The sequence below is a fragment of the Pezoporus occidentalis genome, unplaced genomic scaffold (genome assembly GCF_034315485.1).
Source record: "Pezoporus occidentalis ecotype Australia unplaced genomic scaffold, CSIRO_AGI_Poc_V1 ctg116, whole genome shotgun sequence".
NCBI lineage: Eukaryota > Metazoa > Chordata > Aves > Psittaciformes > Psittacidae > Pezoporus > Pezoporus occidentalis.
Window position 1 is genome coordinate 2,041,001 of NW_026912951.1, and position 20,485 is coordinate 2,061,485.

General features: G+C 38.5%; 1 protein-coding gene across 2 annotated transcripts in view; it reads left to right on the forward strand.

The window, feature by feature from the left end:
* The window catches only part of NDST2 (N-deacetylase and N-sulfotransferase 2), a 136,694-nt gene that overhangs the window by 19,525 nt on the left and 96,684 nt on the right, over positions 1-20,485 (forward strand). Inside the window, exon 1 of one of the 2 annotated variants that reach the window (XM_062639489.1) lies at positions 8,957-9,036. The exons of the other annotated variant lie outside the window; for it this stretch is intronic. The gene's annotated coding sequence lies outside the window, so the exon portion shown is untranslated. Of the gene's footprint in view, positions 1-8,956; positions 9,037-20,485 lie in introns of those variants that run through there. 2 annotated transcript variants of the gene reach the window in all.

Below are 20,485 nucleotides of genomic sequence, written 5' to 3' on the forward strand. Positions count from 1 at the left end.
GGGCTGATCTCTCTATATGGGAATTTCATTGGTAGACCAGTACTACCATGATAAGGGATGCTGCTGCCAGGAGCTGAGGTGCGTTGGGAGTGATTCCTGGTCTCACGACTGGAATAGTAGAGGGGATAGGGACAAATAAAAGGACATGTGTATATTTTAGCCAGTGCCTTCTGTTTTTCTGTTTTCCTCATTAGCAAATTTACTCAGTGTATGTTAATCAGTTTAGATTTTTTTGCTACCTTCTTGTATTATCTCAAAGTCTCAGTGATATGATGAGACAGATAAAGAATTTTGCATACTGGCTGATGGAAGAATACAATGCAAATGGAAAGAAGAGAAGCCTCTTCATAAAGTGTTTGAATAGAATACATTTAGATGCCAAAGGTGCTTTTGTGTAAGCACTGTTACTTAAGAATGGTGGTTTATTTTATAGTGTACTGGAGATAAAGTAATGCTACTGAAAAGTTACTTTTTCTGTATAGATATGTAATATTCTTATGTCTGTGCTCTTTTAGCATATGGTCATTGTGCACAGTGCTTTACTACTATCTTCTCTTGTTCCACCATTTTCCTTCATATCCTGTCCTTTGTCCTCAATGCTGAAATTAAATTTTATTGAATACTGCTAAAACTAGGGATTCTGGTTTTAGCATATTGGAAGATAAATTTGTGGTTGCAATTGTTTTCATCCAAGCTGAAATTTTGTCTGCTCTGCTGCAATTTCTTGTGTGCTGCAGTTGAAAGGATATTGGCCATGTATTTCTGCATATGTGGCTGGAAAGGATATGTGGAAGTGAGAGGCAGAAGCTGGTATTTCTTTCCCTGTGTTTTTTTAAGACAGAAACTAAATGTAGTGAGTGTTAAACAGATGGCTATGTAGTTGTATAATAAATATTTGAAGAAAATTAAATTATGTCCTGCCTGTTTGCTGACGACAGTTCCAGCCGCCATAGTAACAGCAATAATAATAATGGGAGGATTTACAGTCTGTTTAGTTCTTAACTCTCAAAGTGAGGTACCTAGGAAGGTCGTATAAGGAGATCTTATATTTTTTTTGATGTGGGAAAGATCAAGTGATGTGCTTGAGATCATCCTGCACATCAGTGAGTCTCTTGAAAGAGCATGCAGGTCCCCTTGACTTCTAGACAATACGCTTCCTTTTTAAGCCGTGCTGACTTGCAATTATTTGAGCATTTCCTTCGGAACTTGTTTGACTTTTATTTTTCTTTTTAATTTCAACTTAATTGTTCATAAATTTTACCTTGCCAAGAGGAGATGATAAAACGGGGCTTGCATTCCTGTTCAATGTACTTAAGCAACAGACTTGCTATGAAAAGTCTACACTGAAGGCCCTCCTGAGAGCTTTGTTGTGAAGAGGAGAAGGTGGTGGATGCCAGAGAGATGAAGACTTAGTTGAAATGAGAGGTTTTATTTATACAGCTGAGCTTCATGTTGTGATATTAATAGCGTACAGGCATTCTCTTGGATGGAATGGTTGGATTCTGTATCTAGCTGAGGTTGGTGTGCTACTCTTTGATATGAGGCAGAAAATCCCATTGCTGTTTCACTGTTTTCATATATTGCCGTATCTTTACTGGGAGGACTCTGTTTTCTTCTCTAAATCATTCCAATGTGCTAGATTGAAAGCTGTGTGTGAGAGGGGCAGAATGAGAGCAAGAAGTGTTGTATCTCACTCAAAGGTGAGAAGGTAGGATGGCAGATTAGATCCAGAGCAGCAACAAAATTAATCTGGCCCTTGATATACCTCCTTTTCTAATGACTTTGCAGATGTGCTGCAAAGCAAGTGGAGGAGTTTATGAACTGTCCCAGTTACCCATTTCCTAATAACTTTTACTGATACTTTCCTGTTCTCTGACTGGAAGGAATTGTATCACCTTATAAAAGTAGAATTAGTGCTTATCACATGATAATTTGTGGGATGGGAGTAGTTTGCTGCTGTATTACAGCACAGCATATAATCTGGAGGATGAGTGGGATGGTTTGAGGGCTTTTTTCCAGTTGGTTGTGAGAGAACAAGGCCTGGGATTCTTAACTTCCTCCAGAAAAAATTGTCATCTGCCCTAGCTTAAAGATATATTAATAGCATCCTGATCTCTTACATGCATGGTTGGTCCTGTTGCCTGGATACAAACATAAAGTGATTAGAAAGCTATCATTAATACAAAATGAACAAAATAGGTCATAAAAGTACACAGTTGGGTGTTTTTCCTCTGTGCCCACTGTGCACATTGGTACTTGGCTTTATTCTTGCTTGTTGCAGATTGTACTTTGCTGTAATGCTGTGTTAGGCTTTTCACTAAACTGGCAGTGATATTTTTTGCCAGCTCTCTCTGTGGTTCCTTCCCTGTTCTTTGAAATAACCCGTATCAGTTTTTCTAACATCATTCGTACTCTTTCTTTATCTGTTACCTTTTGTGTGTCTTTGCACAAATGCTGTCTTGTCATCTTTAACTGCTTTCAGTATGCAGTTGTATTTTTAGTTTCGGTGTGCTGCATTACTCTTCTTGGTAAATATATGCGCTGTGTCACATAAAGGAGTGCTAAACTTTGCTACAAAAGCCCCTTGTTTTTTAACATCTCCCTATGGCCTTGTAATGGATTTGTTAGGGCTCTGGGGAGATGTCCCTTCTAACCTAGTTTCTGGTTCAGCTGTTCTATTTTCCATCATTTCCTGCAGCATTTCCGATTTTCTTTGTGAAAATGTATACTCACTTCTGATGCCGTTCTTACCTGTTTTTGCATACATTTTTCAAGTGTGGATGAAAATATGTGTGACAGGCTTGCTAACGTTTCTTCAGTTAATCCTCTTTCTTAGAGCTTTGTCACATGTAGAAGCACTGTTCTTTAACTTAAGGCATGATTTTTCTCTTTCCAGCTGTTGTAGTAGCACTCCATAGTACTTTTGTTTTAAGGGTGAAGTAACTGAAACAGTTTTTTAGTTCTTGTGACCTAACAACCAACTGCAAGAGGTAGACTGCAGTGACTGAGTTCTTAGTTTGCCTCAGCTGCGAAATAAATAGTTCACTTAAGCCCTGCCTGCATAGGCCTTTGGTATGAACTGCCGGAGAAGGAGGAGAAATGAAAACAGTGATACTGGCTTCCTAAATTCAGGATTGTAAAGAGTGAAAGTATTTCTTGCTTTCTCTTTGAGAATTGTTGCATATTGTTTAGCTATCCGTATTAATGTGAATGAGTGTTAAGTGCAGGCATCTTACCTAGGTGTTATTTGGTGATTAGGGAAAGGAATGCAGGAGGATTGTTTTGTGGTTAATGCACTGTAACTGGGATTAGAAAATTTGACCTAGGTCCCTTGCCCAGTTTTTCATGTGAACTTTGGTAGTTACTTCATTGCTGCCTCAGTTCTGTTTTAGTCAAATAAGGATAATACTTCTAATACTTTTGTGCTATCTTGGTTTCTTTTGAAAAGTATGTGGGACAGGGACTGTCTTCTGCTAGGCATACAGAAATCTGATTATATATACAGATACCTGATTACATATACAGATACAGTTGTGTGCGTGTGTGTGTTTGGATAGTATATAGCAGTCTTAACCTTGGCTGAAGCTTTTTGGTGTGTGCAGTAATGTAAATAACAGTGAGAATTTAGTTGAAACAAATGACATGATGCTTTCTCAACCCTTTGGTCACAAAATACGGCTTCTTGGTTTTAACTGTAGGTGACATTTTTAGATCTGGCCATAAATACTGTATGATAGCTTTCAGTACTCATTTGTTCATGCACAAATACATAAAGGAAAAATTTCTGTCCATCATCTCATACTTTATTTCTCTGATATCATGATTAATTTTATTATAAATCCCAGTCTCCTTTTGACTTACTTTGCATCATAAAATGAGCTTATTAGAAATAAAAAAATGAGAATGCCATATCCATCCAGAGATATGGTGTGTGTAATACGGTGTTCTGTTTTCATTAGTACCTGATGATTCGTTGTTTTGGAAGAAGTGATGACATCTCCATAATGGACAATTATGTAATTACAAGTGAGAGTCTCAGAAACATTCGATAGATTTAAGCACAAACATCTTACTCAAAGGCAAGGAGGTTAAAAAAAACACCAACCAAATTGTATAAATGCCTCTCTCTTTTGTGTTTGTAGAAACTGAAGATGTTTCTATTTTTGTCTGTTTTCATGTTTATTGTTGGCTTTTACTAAAATACTGCTCTGATAATGGATTATCATAGTAATGATAGTACGAGTGGTTTCTTCTCCCTTAATTCCTTCCTTCCATTTTAAATAACTTGACTTTTAATTTTATTGAGTGTTTTGTTGTTGCTTAAGGTAAGCATTCTTGTTTCATAGAATCATAGAATAGTTAGGGTTGGAAAGGACCTTAAGATCATCAAGTTCCAACCCCCTGCCATGGGCAGGGACACCTCACACTAAACCATGTCACCCAAGGCTCTGTCCAGCCTGACCTTGGAACACTGCCAGGGATGGAGCACGCACAGCTTCCTTAGGCAACCCATTCCAGTACCTCACCACCCTTACAGTAAAGAACTTCTTCCTTATATCCAGTCTAAACTTCCCCTGTTTAAGTTTTAACCTGTTACTCCGTGTCCTGTCACTACAGTCCCTAACGAAGAGTCCCTCCCCAGCATCCCTATAGGCCCCCTTCAGATACTGGAAGGCTGCTGTGAGGTCTCCATGCAGCCTTCTCTTCTCCAAGCTGAACAAGATCTGCCAGCTGCACAAATAATGAACAGTAAAGGCTAGCTTAGTAATAGGCTTGGGGGAAAGGAGCAGGTATTGTAGTGGATCATACCTTGTACATGAGTCAATAGTGCAAATAATATATATGAAGGAGCCTGTCATCTGAGACACGTAATCTTTCTCTTGACTGTGAACTGGAACGATGGACTGTTGCAGCTGTTTTTGCACACCATGCTTGCGGAATGATGAGGACCAACTGCAAGTAGCTCAGGAGAGGGTAAGGCTGGAGAAGTTAAAATAATTTTAACAATTTAAAGTGTGCTGCAGAGAGAAAAAGAACAATTTCTTCTCTGTGCTTAAGACCAGGAATACGGCTCAGTTCACCAGGGTAAGACTCGGGTTGCAGAGTCAAAAAGCTTTCCAGCAGGGCAAATAGTTAAGCAGTAGACTGGATTGCCTAGGGACCTTCTGGATGCTCTGTCCTGGCAGATGTTAGTTAGTAGAGATAACGGGCAAATGTTTTGGCAGTGTTTTAGATATCACTGATTCCACCTGAAAGAATTTCCTTCCCAGCCTGTTGTTTGTGATTTCAAGCATAGCAGGATTGTGTCTGTACAGCTTGCCTTCAGTTTTAAGCATCACTTTCTTTGCTCTGATAGTTTCAATTGCATTTTCTTGAGGATTTTTTGTTCTGCTAAATACAGTTTCAGTCAAGGTGAACTTAAGCACATTAAAGGTGAAGAAGCGTGTTAAGAAAGTGTACACTAAAGAATGCTAATATATATAACGTCAATATTATCTTTTCTAAATGTCTTTTTTACCATGCTGATCAAATGAGTGTTTTGACTGACACACGACGTAAATTCTCACAGAAGAACTACAGGTAATTTATAGCTCATAATTAAAGACCTCCCTCTCTCTTTCTGTTTTTGTCTTTCTCATTTTCTTTGTTGCGGTGGCCCCAAACTGCCCAACAGCTCTCTCTGTTAGAACTTCCTAATGTAATCCACATTATTCTGTGTATTCAACCTCCATCACTAGAAGTTGTGTTCAGTTGAAATAAAATTTCAACTGAAAAAAATTTTTGCTTTCTTCTGCATCTGTTTAGTAACAGCCTGAAAGAAAATAGCTATTAATCTTTGAAAGCTCTTCAAATACCCTTCTTCCACGCTCAAAACTGATCAGTGGTTCTCGTTTTATTTTTATTGCCAGCTTCCTGCTTGTGACAGTACTTTGTTCTTCTTGCCTGCAGAGTGACTTGAGTAGCCCTTTGTGAAGGACTTGACCAAATCTTTTGAGAAAGTTCCATTAAACAATGTGTTCTTGTATTCCTTTACTCGATTGGGTTTTTTCTAATCCTTGAAAGAATGCAGCTCTTCAACAGATTCTACCTTGTGTTCAATTCATCTTGTCCCCTCAACTATGCAGAAATCGTCAGTGTTCACATGCTCAGAAGGATTCTCCTTCCCTCTGTTCCTGAGAAGTCTTTGGGTTTTTGCAGACTTTCCAGTTTACAGGATTTTGGGTTTACTTTCCTATGCTGGCGTGATGCTTACAAATGGGAATACAGGACCAGTACTGCATGGGCATTTTTCAGTGACGTAAGTTCTCACACAGTCCCACTCTTCTCTTGTCCCTGCATAATCTGGTGCATAGTGCCATTGCAAGTATTTGTGCAGATGCACAGTGCACTAGATCTGAAACTGAAAAATACGTGGCTACGCCAGCACAGGACAGTGTCAACAGGACAAAGGCAGTGTGCAGCTGGCTAATGTGTGAGGAAGGGAGATACCTGCCATCTTTTGACAGTGTTGTTGGCTTACCTGTGTATGATATCTGGCTTAAAATATATTGCATTATCTGCTTCAGTCTTTTCTTTTTGCATTAGGGTAATGTAGGAGGGTGAGAGTAGGAAATTCTCAGCAGTCACAGAAAAGTGGATGCAGTAGTGCTGAACATGTTTAGCCATGTGGAGATATCATTGTTTCATACTAAGAAATGTACATTTTTAATGCTTTTATTACAGGCTGTTGTTTTTTGTTTTGGTTTGTTTTTTAGAACTTCTAAGATGCTGAATGTTGGAAGTGACTCAAATGTAGATGAAGACAGAGAAGAACTAGAGATACTAGAAATAATAAGAGAGTATCAAAATCAGGCATTTCCCATTTGTGGGGAGAATGCAGTCAAAAACAGTTTAACCTGAAACGTGTCTGTGTGTGTGCCAGGGGAAGAGCGAAACTGGAAAAGCACTACTGTTTTTCCAAGCACCAGAAGCCTTTGGGGTGAGTAGCAGCACAGCAGATAAATTAGTTTGCAGATGTATCACAGCAACAAAACCCGAAGTAACATGGCTTTGGGTTATACAAATTAAGGAGAAGTTCTTTCTTGAACAACTGTGAGAGTTAACTTGCCAAGTGTGCAGGCCCAAACATCCCATTTCTAGACAGATGTAAACCAGCTAAAGAGAGTTGAGGGTCGAATGGCAGATGGAATACAGATCAAGGGACCAATGAGCCTACCTTGGCTATGTGATAACTAGAAGTGTAGCTGAGAGACATGATAAGAGCCTACAAATATTTGAAAGGCACGTACATGAAAGATAGAAACTAATTAAGAAGGTGAGAAGAGCCATAACTATAAAACAAGGGAGTGAGATTATGAAATATATTAAAGTATGGAATATTCTGCCCAAATGAAAGGTTGGAAGAACAAATTATATGTGAAAAAATATGTAAGATTGGTAGAAAGATTCAGGAAATAATCTAGCATCAAAGAGTCAACTTTCTGATGAAAATAGATTGAATAAATTAGTAAGTCTCTTTTACCTATTTAATTTGTTTGGTTATGGGGTATTAGGGCAATTTGGCAGCCTCTCTAAACTCTTTAATTTTACCTCCCTAATGCTTCCAACCAATTCAAATCTACATTGTTGCATGCTAGTCTTAGATACTGTCTTTCTTTAGATAAATGTTTTAGGAAGGGACAGTTGGGCAAGCAATGTGGGCAAGCAATGTAAAAAAGATATAAGAGTAGAAGAAAGCTGTGGGAATGACTTTCAAGAGCATTTTCTTGCTATGTTCTGCCTAAAAGCTGTAGCTGCAAATAAACGGGAGCAAACTAATACCAGGTATAGAGGTCTGGTCTTGTTCCTGTTTGCATCGAGGTGAATGATGGTGAAGGAGCTCCCAAACTGTGAGTTACTATTTGTTTATGTGCAGCCAACCTGCAACTGACAGGATGGTAAGAACAGGAGCAAAAAACCCTTTTAGTGTAGGGCAAGGCAGCAGAGAATTTTTCCTTAATGAAACAAGGTGCATGTAAATTTTAGCCAGAAAGTCGGTTTGACTGCATGTGTGAGGATGGAGAGCTGCTCTAAGCTGCTCTGTTTGACTTGTGTGATAAGGTAAATAGTAAAAGGTGTTCATGTTCACCACTACTCTTAGTGGCTTCTTGTCTGGATAGATGTCAGGTGCCTGCTGGGCTGTGGTGGAGCAAAGGAAGACAACAAGGAGTTGCCAAATGAAGTTGTGGCCTGACTTGCTGGCTTGTGAGTGCCAGAACATGGCTATGCTTGGTATTTGCTGGCTGACTCCTCTTGGCTGGAAGGCGGCCATGGGATTAATGTTGAGGTGATTATTTAAAGAATTTGGAAATGTACCAGTTTTGGGGTTTTCCTTTGTAAAGCAGAAGACCTAAACCTTAGTTTTCAAACAGCACTGAGAGGCAGTGTATTTATGATGCTGAGTTGCATTTCTTTACATTGTCTCTGTGTGCAGTCTGTGTAAGGATTTAAGCTGCTGTCTGAGCTCCGGTATTCAGGACTTCTGAGGGTGTTTTAACTTTTTCATGGTGTTAACTTTTTCAAAGGTGTTCATGTGAAATTTAAAGCCAAGTTCTCTGTGCCATGGCGCTTACAAAGTCATGGGAGTTGCGATGGTCTGACTGGTGAACTGTCAGTTCTTAAAACAAACCAGGAGGTTCTTAGCAGGTTCTTCACTTTCCTGCTTTTCTTTTGATATAATTGGGGATCGGTTTCAAAGATTAAGAAATAGTCTTCCGTTTCAGTTTCTGTGTTTTTAAGGAGGCACAATAATGTGTTCACGATCGTGTTGAATAATTCGTGTTTAGAACAAAGTAGTTGTTTACTCAGCCCCTGTATAATGATCTTCATAATGTGTATATACACTTTGATCTTCCTTTCCTGTGTATCTCTGATGCAGACCCATGTTACTCTTTGGTTGTATTTTTCTTTTCCCCAGGTGGAGGGTGTGCTTGTGAGCCAGGCATTGTTGGCTTTTGTTCTGTGTGCTGGCTTCGGAACAAAGGTGCTGCTGAAAAGGTGAGTACTTAACTTCCATCCTCTGATGCAGATTTATGTTCAGAAGAACTGATAAATTTAGACTTGCCAAACCTGTCACCTTAAACTGTATCTAGGTTTGCAGTGGAGAAAGGACAGGTCTGAATTTAGAGCTAGAAAAATCTCTGAGACACTGAAAATAAACAGTAATAAAAATATGATTTCTACCCTATGACCAGCATGGGAAGAAGTGGCTGAGAGGAGTGCTTGACTACCCATTACTCACACAGTTGTGTGAATTCTTCATCAAATCTAGTGTCTGTCACATCAGCTGTCTTCTGAAAGTAGCTGAGGTACCTAAGCATTAACTGAAAGAAAAAGAAAACAAGCTTTTATCAAATTGGGAAGGCTGTTTATGAGATAGGAGATAAGTTTAATGGTATTGCTCTGCTTCGGTTATTTAGCAGAAATTTCTCAAAACCTTTCAGTCAGTGAGGTGCAGTGTGTGTGGGGTGTGTTGTTTTGTAAGTGTTTCCAATTGGCAGTGAATAGAGTAAAGCAACAGAGGATTAGCACCAAAGGGAACTTTTGAAAACGTTACAAGAGTTTAAAGGGTGCTTTATGGTTGAAAAATAATGTTTCTGCTCTATCTGCGCACAAACAAAACTTGTTTAGAGGAGAGTATTAGTACTGTAAGGAAGGGTAGATGAAATTAAGTGTGTGATAAAGTAAAGTCTATATTGGTCTGGTTTCCATGAGACTGCATTAACCATCACAAATGGGGATGTCATCCATAATGTTTGAAGATTGTTCTTCAGGAACAGCCATAAAACTTTAAGCTGTCTGATGCTATGTATGTATTGGTCTTCTGCAGACAATTTTCTTTACACGTATTCTGTATTCTGTAAAAATACTGATGTTTTCTACCTCTGTGTGTAAAACTGCTCTGCATAGAGTCATTAGCTTAGTATCTTAGGGACCATAGAGGGTCATGGGTAAAACATTCCAGAAACTTCCAACTAGTAGCCTAAAAAGGTTTTTTATACAAGAAGATATGTAAAGTAAATATCTTGGCTTTATGAAGAAAACTGTCTTGGAATGTTTGAGATTAAAAGCAAGTATTATATATTCCTTTAGAAAGCTGGACTTTTATTCTTGATGAAACGACACACTGAGATTTGAATTTTTGTCAGTTATTATTGTTGTTTGCTTCATTTTTCCTGTATTGAGACAGATGTGATTATTATATTTAATAAATTTTTTCTTAACTACAAAAGAATAATGATTTAAGTATCGCCTTGTCTTGAAAGAAGCTGTTAAACACTTCTTAGGAAAGATACAGACATTTGTTAAAAGGGGTTGGAAAAGCTCCCATTCTATAATTGCAATTTGGATTTGATTTGATTAATTTTTTTTTCTCCATTTTTTTTTTTCTCCACTTGTTTTAAAAATCAGAGTGTTTTCACAACACACTTTGCTGTTGGTCTGATGTGGAGCCTTTTCATCTTGTCTCAGAATATTTGTCTGTTGATGTTGGAAGTCCATATTAATGTGTATCACAGTCATGTTTCCAACCTTATAGGAATGCTTCACGGAGTTTAATATCCAAAAAGTTTTACACTTTTTTATTTCTTGTTTTTTATTTGTTTTGGTGTTTGGTTGGTTGGTTTTGGGGTTATTATTTTTGGCCTTTGGTCATTTCAGAGATGTCTACTAAATTTCAGTCTATGTCTTTGAAATCATGAAAAGCAATGCAAGCTTCTTTTCCTGGTTTTGCGTATAGATATATATGCCTAGTAGAGCAAGATCTTGTTCCATTATTCTCTTGCTCTATGATATCTGTGAGTCAGAAAAACCTTTCTGACTAAGGACACTTAAAACCTCCTAAGCTCAGAAACTAGTCTTATGTGTCAGAAGTGTGTCCCTGACTGGCGTTTGGAACAACAGTATGAATTGGAGTTTTCAGTTAGGTTTGGCATATTTCTTCTCTCAGGAGGTGATGAAGAGCAGTTGTGAGGAATACAATACACAGAAGGATTTGCAGGCAAGCAAGGAGGAAGCTTAATAGCAGGAGATGGCAGATAGATGTAGGGATCTGGCCTGGAAGAAGTTACTATTATGAGGTGGTAATTGTATTAAGTAATAATAAAGAATAATTCTCTGTACCTGGGGGGGTTTAGAGAATAATCATTTCCAATAAAGTTTAGCTCAGCAATTACCATGGTACTCTTGAGGCTTAAGCGTCTTTGGGCTTTTACTGTTAGCAGCTAAATCATGTGAGACTCAGTGGTACAACTGAGTTGGGAATAGCATTTTGTTTCCTTTTCTCTAAAACTTGCTGTTGTAGACCAGGCCCTAAACACAAGCAAAACTTACCTGTTGAAAAGCATTAGGGCAGTTACTGAGGATACTTGTGTTTTTGCAGTTGTCCTCTAGAAGGCATGGCTTCCTTAAAGAGAAACAAAAACCCAACCCCAAATTCTTCAAACTCTCTTAACTTTATTTCCAAATGCGATACTTTTATAAAAGATAGAGTTTTATGGATCTGAATTTTTGCTTCTTTTCTCTTGTCATTTATCTCACCTTTCTAAATAAGTTACTGTGTGCCTTCTGTCATATCCATGTAATTGGCTGAGCTGTAGACTTGCAGTAACTTCATGCAGTTAACAAAAGCAGTATATAATGCACAAGTCAGATTTGTTAATCAGACAGCTTGGTCTGATTCCAAATATTTCTTCATTTGGAAGACTGGTTGATTTAGCAGTGTAATTTTAAGTACAAAAAGAAGCAGATTGCTCATATGTGATGTATCAGGTTGTGTTCTGATTCATGATGGAGGAAGGCTTGAACATCCTCTTTGTTGTGGAATGTGTTAGAGGGATCTTTCAAGTCTGTACAGTAACATACCGAATGCTACCCTTCATGTTCCATACCCAGAGAACTGGTGGTGTGGAGGTGATTGTAAGTATGTAAGTTTAATGCAGGAAAACCTTCTAAGCCCCTTTTTCAGATCCTAACTCAAACCAGAAATTCTGGTGCAGGGCAGATTTTCGGACCTCTGTGTTAGAAAAACTGGATTTGAATGTGAAGTCCTCTTCTGCTGAGGAGCCCAGCACAGTTAGGGATGTATTATCAGCAGCTGCCTGACGCAGGCCCTGCTGAGGGTTTTTTGTCAAGCAGACTGACATCTCCCTCTCCTGTAAGCAGTAGTATCCTTGTGATTCCTTTCAGATGCGCTGGCTTTTGTGGACTAGAGTATACGGGGGTGGATATTGCGCTGAATTGAATTTGGTGTCTCTCCCAGGCTGGCAGGTCCCAGCTGTCAGTGACTCACAGTAGCCGAGTTGCTGTCTCGGAGTTCAAGTTAATGGAATTTACAGTTTAGCTTCTCTTAAATTGTCTGGCAGAGAGATGAAGTTTCCCATGAACTGGGAAGAGCAGGAGAGATTCCACAAAGTAGAAGCTTTGGATGTGTGTTGGGTCTGAAAAATTGCTGAGAAGTCCTTCCTGGGAATAGATCCTTGCCAACAATCATGCTTTCAGGTGTTTCATTTTGTTCTAACTTCTTACGCTGTGCTTATTGCTGAGCATCTGCAGTTTCCAGAACTGCTTTAAAAATGTGATGAATGTATGTCATATGATTGTCATCGTATTCTTTCCCTACATGGATAGCCAACTTCATTTAGGTTTAGAGGTTCTGTTTTCAGCTCTTTTTAGCTATTTTGTTTATGCCAAAGGAAAAGGGCACAAATGTCAACAATGCAATTAATTCATAGAATTAATGTATTTACAGAGCAATAAATTACACTTTATTCTTTTTTTTGCTACTTGTTCATTTTTTGCCAAAAAAGTATTTTTTGCTCCTTATGTTAATAAGAAAGGATGTTTGAAATAGCTGGGGTATACTATGTAGAATGGGGGTGATGTGGGTTTACATGTTGATTTTAACTGTAGTTCTGCTAGTGTGCAACTCCTTTGGAGAGTCTGCTGGGCCAGCTGTGTCTGCATGTAGGCAATACTAAGTACCGGCTCCTGAACAGCACAGAATCAGTAGGATGCTTTGGATTCATTTATTTTCTTTGGAGACAGCTGTTACATGACTGAGAATCACTGTCATTTTCCAAACCAAATACTTTTTCTGAAGTTTATTTGCCTTGTTGATTCTCTGTTTTAGAGAATCAGAATATCTGGAGCAAGTTCAGTTTGCTGCAGGTAGTGTTAATACAGACTAGCCTGTATTTGTGGCTCAATTATACTGCATGCAGTGCCTTGTTCCTTCCTTTCTGTGGTTTGTACCTGGGTATGTGTATGAAATGTATTTTTTAGTTCAGAGTCCTGTTTAAAAATATATGAAAGGCAAAGAAAATAGCAGGTGTTTGCTACTCAATGTTACGGCTTTTCTGTTGCCATTAATCTATTAAAATGAAATGTCAAGAACCCAGAGTAAGATGATGATATTTAGCTCACTAGTCAGATAAGCAAAGAGGAAGAGGTAATGGACACAATTTTATTTTCTGGATATACTAGCCAAGAACAGCCTGAGAAGATTAAATGTCTATGTGTTTTGGACACCGAGTACGTTTTTCCATTAAACAGGATTATGTTGTTCTTTTCAGTTCTATATTTGATTCCTTTATATGCCCTTCTATAAGCAAGACCCATAAAAATTTTCTGTCTTCTTCAGTGGAATCACAGATAATAAAACTCTTTTTTCCACACTAGTACTGGTTTGCCACGTTGATAAATGCTCGAAGCTTCTCTCTTCTCTGATATCATCTCTTTATCTTATGAAGATCCAGATATGCTTGGTTTCTTCAGTCTTTAATGCTTATTGGCCAACTTGAGGAATCTCAAATATGTTTGGTTAAATGTGCAAATACTGTGTTAGATGGTCAGCTGTGGCTATACTTCCAGTCACCCTAAGAAAGCAGTATTTCTGTGTAGTTATGTACATGATGCATGAGACTTCAGGGACTTCTTTCTGGCACTGAGTATTTCTGCTCAGATAGCTGATAAAATTAAACTCGTCCCCTGTTGCTCATGTTTTCCTTCCATAAATTGGCTAAGTTTAGTGTTCTGGTTTTTAATGAAATCCTTCCTGCTAAGAATATAATTGGAAGTTATATCCAAGTAGCGAGGTTGAAAGTAATCCATCACAGAGCAATAGGGGATGGTATTTGTACTGACATAATGGGGTCCTTTTGACTATTGGTACAAAGTACCCAATTCAGGTGTCTGCTAAAACCAGTTTTCATTTTTGGTGGATCCACCATCATAAGAAAATGTTTTGACTTGAAAAACAAGTTCTTCTACCTTGCCCTTTGTTTTCTGAAGGCACATGGAGAATGGGAGAGTTTCACCACATTGACTGTTGAAGACTTGTTTGCATGAATGCATTGAGAAAAGGTGACCTTAACTTTTTAAAGACAGGAAGTCAGTATGTAATAAACTTAAGTATCTTAAATCATGGTGTGGACTTCTTGTTCAGAAATAAGTTAACCTGAGTTTACTGTTCCTTTAGGTTCTTTTCCAAATGCCCAAAGAATAAATGCTCCCTCCATGTATAACAATGAGTTTTTCTAATGATCTTCCCTATTGATCTCAGTGGCATAACTGCAGAAGTGGTATTGTAAATGCAAAAGTTTGTAATGTTTATCACTTGGATTTTTGCAGTTCAGTGTTGTGGCACTGACTGGTGTTCTAAGTCCTAAAAGCAGTCTTTACTAGAGGTCACGTTGTAATTAGCATCAACCTGATTACAGTAGCCTAATTATGGTCTCAGAATGCACGATAGAAAATACTGTGTTACTTGAACTTCAAAGTGCAGTATTTTGTAGGCCCTTTCAATGGCAGAAAAGGATGCAGAAGCGGGGTAGAGAGGCACATGCACAAATGAGAAGTAGGACAGTACCATATAAATATGAGTCAAAGTTTATACATTTGGAACTTTTTAAAGACACGACAAATCTGAAGTATTTTGAAAGCAGTGAATACTTTAGCACTGGTAATTTAAAACTTTCTTTTTGCTTGATCTATGGGAGAACAAAGAGTTATTCAGAAGAGCTGAGCAGAACCAAACCTAAACTGTTAACAGGAAGTACTTTTTATTATGCCCATATTTGTCTGTGGAACTCATGGCCATGCTTGTTATTAATTCTGAGGGGCAAATGGGAATCAGTGGGACTGGGCATGCATGACTGATAGCAAAGAGGGAAAAAAAGAGCCTAATAGAAGAGGATATAAAGTTACACAGTACAATGTGTGAGTCAATTTCTAAAGACTGATTTTTTTTCCATGAATATTTTAATTTGGGATTTCATGAAACTTTTCAAAAGGGGTGGAATGGCATATTTCAAATTGTCCAATTTGAGCAAGATAAACTCCAGCTCTGAATTGTCTTCTGTACAATGCCTTTCCTGATACTGTGCACTGATGTAATCATTAACTACCAGGGAAACAGTGCAACAAAGTTCACTCTCTGTTTCTGGTGCTTTTGTGGAAGGAGAGCTCCCACAGGAGACTTATTAATTCAACTTACCTTGTCCTCTGCTCTACCTTTCCTCTCAGTTCTGTGATCTATAAACTCCTTCTGTTCTTCCTTACCCTGTTGATCCTTCAGTCATGCTCTCCTTGCAATTCCTGTCTGAGAGGCAGTTCATCCCAGCTGATTCTTGCAGTCTAACAGAGGGAATCTCAAACAAAGCATGTAATCTCAGGTTTGTGTATGTTTCAAGTGAGCAAGGGAATATCTCTGTCTTAAGAGCATTTCAACTGTTGCCAAAGTGGCAAGTCCTGTAGCGAAAAGGGAATAATGTGGTAAATTTCCAACTGTCATTAAGATATCCAGTAAAAAAAAATGTTTTTAAGTCAAGAATACTGTGGGCTATTTTACTGAAGTACTTGGGAGAATCTGAATGTAGGGGAATCTGGTCTATGTGCATGTAGCATTGAAGGCAGTGGATGTGCAGAAGTCCTTCAGTCAAGTCTTAAAAGACAGTAAGCACTCTTCAGGGTCACCCCTCCGTCACTGGCTAGTTGCCAAGCTGTCTCACCTACCTGAAGTGGCACCTGGAGCTTGTCGTCTGCCATATAATTACTAGGAAAAGTGTACGCTTATACTTTTGGCTGCATGACACTTTAAAAGTGCTTCACAGCTTCATGTCAGTTCCTCTCTTCTCGTAGTGCTCTGTGGCTCTAATTTGAGTTGTTTCCTTGCTATCTTTTCTTAAGCTGAAATGTTCTATCTTGGCATAAGAAGCTGCCCCTCTTGTTTCTGCCGTCTGTATTGTAACTTCAGTAGCTGAATTTGAGAGAGAGTAGTGACTTACTTTCTAAGCCAGTACAGGTGAAGAAAAACAGCAATACAAATAGGGTATGTACGTCACAGTAATGTAGTGAGTGGAGAGAAGGAGCATAATGGGATGATGAAAGGCAAAACATTCCCTGAAATGAGCTTCTAAATAAGCACAACGAGAATGTGTGTGTGGTGGAGAGGGAGTTGTCTAAAAAAGCTGTGTTTTTTCCCTGGAGGCTCCCGTGTGCTGTAATTGAGTCAACATGTCAAAGTGAAGTATGTGGTGAGCCTTGGGAGAGGGGGAAAACTGCTTCTTCTGCACATACAGGACTTGGATGAACCCTGTCTTACAGGGATAATAAGCATTCTGCTTTTGCATTGCTGAAGCCACAATACAACAGAATAGCTGTCCAACCAAGCTTTATAGCTGATGTTTCTCTAAGAATTGCATTAAATCTTTGGTTAGGAAGCTAAGAATAATTGGCTTGGACTTTGCTTCTGATGCAGATGTGAATGAAGATGATGAACAGAGGGGACGATGACTGAGATACAGGCAATACAAGCTGCAAGGGCCTTCCTTAATTTATTTATAAATCTCAAAGAAACAAATGTTTGTGTGTATTACAATGTTTCTTACATTGGTGTAATGTTTTGTGGATATACTAACTTTACTGTCTGGCTTCTGTGTTTGGAAATGGATGGAAGAAGGATGATTACAACACTTCATCCTGGCAGATAGTTACAGCCTTTGGCTGTGTGACTTCATGCATGATGCTGCACTGACAGCTCTCTCCTTGGCCATAGCTTGCTGCAATATTGCCCTAGGAATTCATATGAACTTGAAAATCCTTTAAAGTCAATGTTTCCATGCTAACAAGCTAATTTTGTCTTGATTGTTTTTTATGTAAAGTCTTTACCTTTGTCACTTTCATGTTTTATAAATCATGCTTACTGACATAGTTGATGTTCTGATTGTTTCCATGGTGACAGCAATGGCAGAAACCTGCAAAAGGAAGGTGACAGCATTGTATTTTCAAGATTAACTGTTTTACAGAGGAATGGTTTGAGGGGGTGGGAGTACAGTAGATTTTTCCAAGCAGTCACAGAATATTTAGGAGTACTTATTTGGAGGTCAAAGAGAAAAGACAGCAGGACAGAAGGATTGGCATGGTATTTTGGCGTTCATTTGCGTGGGGAAGCAGTGAACACAAGGTCAGCCTAGGAAATATGAGATGTTTTCAGCAACATGTCTCTTTTCTTGCTGCTCCAAAAGAAGAGGAAATCAAAATACAGAAAACTGCAATGTACAAATTACCTTAACAGAAGAGGTTGAAGTTAACACGCCTGTGAGACAGTGTGTAACATACTTTTGTTTCATAATTTCTGCCTTCCAAATTCATAACCTAAGTGCAGGAAGCTTTTAGCATTAGAAATCAGACACTTACAAAGCCATTAGTGACAGCTTCAGCCTCCTTTTTTTTTTTTCTTGTGCTAAAATCAGCTGTCTGATTTTATTTTCTGGGAAGCAAAGCTTTAGTGCCTTTCATTATGCATCATATTGCCCATGTATGTCAGTAAGATACCTTGAGAGAATGCAGGTGTTTGATTAGAGTCCATGCTGCAGCAGAGAGGGTTGTTTTAAAAGCATTTGATAGGAGAGACAAAGCTCCCTAATGTGTCCTTTTGTAGGAGATGTTGATGCTTCTGTCTGTGGTGCAGTTACTTGAAGCAGTTGCCTGAATTATAATATATGCCCACCTTTCTTACAGCAGCACAGACAAGTGAGAGGAGATGTTGTGAGAGATGCTTGTAAATGGTGTTAAATATTTTCTTTCACAGACTAACCCCTTTCTCTGGAGCATTTGATAGCATTATGGTCAAGTCATTACCCTTGGAGGTATTTAAAAGATGAGTATTTTGTGGCACTTAAGGATATGTTTTAATGGTGGGTTTGCAGTGTTATGTTTTGGATTCGATGTTCTTGATGGTCTTTTCCAACCTCAACATTTCTGTGATTCAGAGTCTGCTTTTCCTCCCCACTACTATCACAATGCAGTCAGGTTTGGGACCTTGGGATCTTGAGCCCAGGTAGTTCTACCTAAGAAACAGTAAGTCAGCCTGTGCTGCCTGTCTCCAGGTCACAGGCGCATCTCTGGCCCTGGGGAAATCAAAAGGCTGGTGGTAAGGCACAGGTGCTACACTCCAATTTAACACATTGTTACATTCAGATCTCTTATGCCTTCCAGCAAAAATATGGCATCATACTGTAAACTGAATTCATGTTACATCTTATTACACTGGGGAAGAGAAGCCAGCAGCTGGGAACTTGTGTTGCTTTGAGAGTTGTAGAAGTTACTTATTTGTCTGTGCCTGAGGCCCCTTTGGTCACATCTGCATTGGTACCTCAGCTGGTTCCTCCATTATTTTGGTATCTTAGGAGTGGGGGTGCATAGAAAGATGTAATATAGGGTTCTTCTTTATATTTATCTACAACATTTTGGTCAGCTGGCATGTTGAAAAGTGTTTTGGTGTTTTGTTTTCCCTTCATCCCACTGAAGGGGAAGTTTCTCTGTTTTGTACTAGCTGGATCATTGTGTGTAAAACTAGAAAGTGGTCTAGAAATTGGGGGAGCAGTTAGTTATAGCAGAAAGGCTGAAGTGAATTGTGCCATCTCTTCTAAGTACTGTTCTCTTATTTGCAGAATGATACAGAATTAAATGAAATCAGTTTCTTCTTAAGACACAGGTTCATTTATAGATGGCTAAGCTGTTGACATGCTGACTTAGTGGGACAATAAGATTGGTTAGGATCTGCCCACTTCATTCCATGCCCCAAAAAGCAATCCCCAAACCCACTGGTTTTGTATTATTTACACTGATAGACCTTTAAGACATAGATTAGTGCTGTGCTTTAAGTAGTGTCCTATGTCCCAAGCTTACATCTTACATCACTTACATTTCAGTAGCACTGTGAAACGTAGACAGAAGTAGACATTTAGACCTGTCTCTGTCACATGAAACTTGTATCTCATTTCTTCACCTGTAAAACTTCTTCCAATTTGCAGCCTTTTCTGATCCCCCTTAAAATGATGGGGTAGTGTTTTTCTTTTTTGTACTTAGTGATAGCAGTTAGTGCTGATTCGTTTGCATTGACTCCTCTGCTGCTTGTTAAAAGATAGCTTTATTTGCAGTGGGATCATGGTGTGTTTAATTTGGCTAGCAGAGTCTTTGTAGCTGTTTTAATCTTATATGAAATAGGTAAAATCCAGGAGGAAATTGGGAGGGGGAGGGAAGAAACCAACTATTCCGTTTAAATTTACCCATGAAAGCCATACAACATTTAGATTTGGATACTGTTACATTAATTTCTTGAAGTAGAATTTTTCCTTAAATCTTGGAAGAACATCTGCAAAGAAGAAAACATTTCTTACATGTCTTTTGCTTCTGGTTCCAATTATAGAATATAAATGAGTATAAATCAGTTGTCTATTTATACTCAATGAAAACAGCCAGTTGTGCCCTTGTAAACATTTTCAGTTTAGAGGAATGTGTATTTATTTGCATGAAAACATTTGCGTGTGAAATAGTGAAATGAAAACCTTTACTGCAGATACACCATTTCAGAGTTCAAAACATATATGCCTCTAATACTCTTCTAAAAGCTGGTTGAAAGCTTTCACCTCTCTGTGTCAATAATGTTAAGTGCCGTTGCAAGTTCTTGGGTAACAGATGGAGGTGACTTTGTGCATCTTGTTTTAGATAGCATTAGCCAAACAAATTGTTAGGACTCTTGTAGTCATTTGCTGTCTCTTATGAAACATGAAACTCCTGTGATGCGAAGGACTTTGCGTTTATTCTTTTTGTTTCTAAAACAGTGGAAGGGTTGTTTAATGGATGATGTTGAATGAGTGCCTATTTTATGAGAAGTTTTTAAAACACTCCGACTAATTAAGGGGGGGGATTATTTAGCTTAAGTAGGTTAAAATTTCAGTCCCGTGGGATTCATTTACCCTTATTGGGATGGTCTGAATAAATTATGGTGATTCTTTTGAAGATATTTTTATTAAACTCTTCTATTTGATTAATTTTGTAGCACACTTGAAGTTAGGAAGCTATGGAGTTATTATAATTTTGCTTAGTAGAGAAATACGTTTTGATAAAATTGTATGTGTGAAGTGCATCCTGCCCCTTTTGGGGT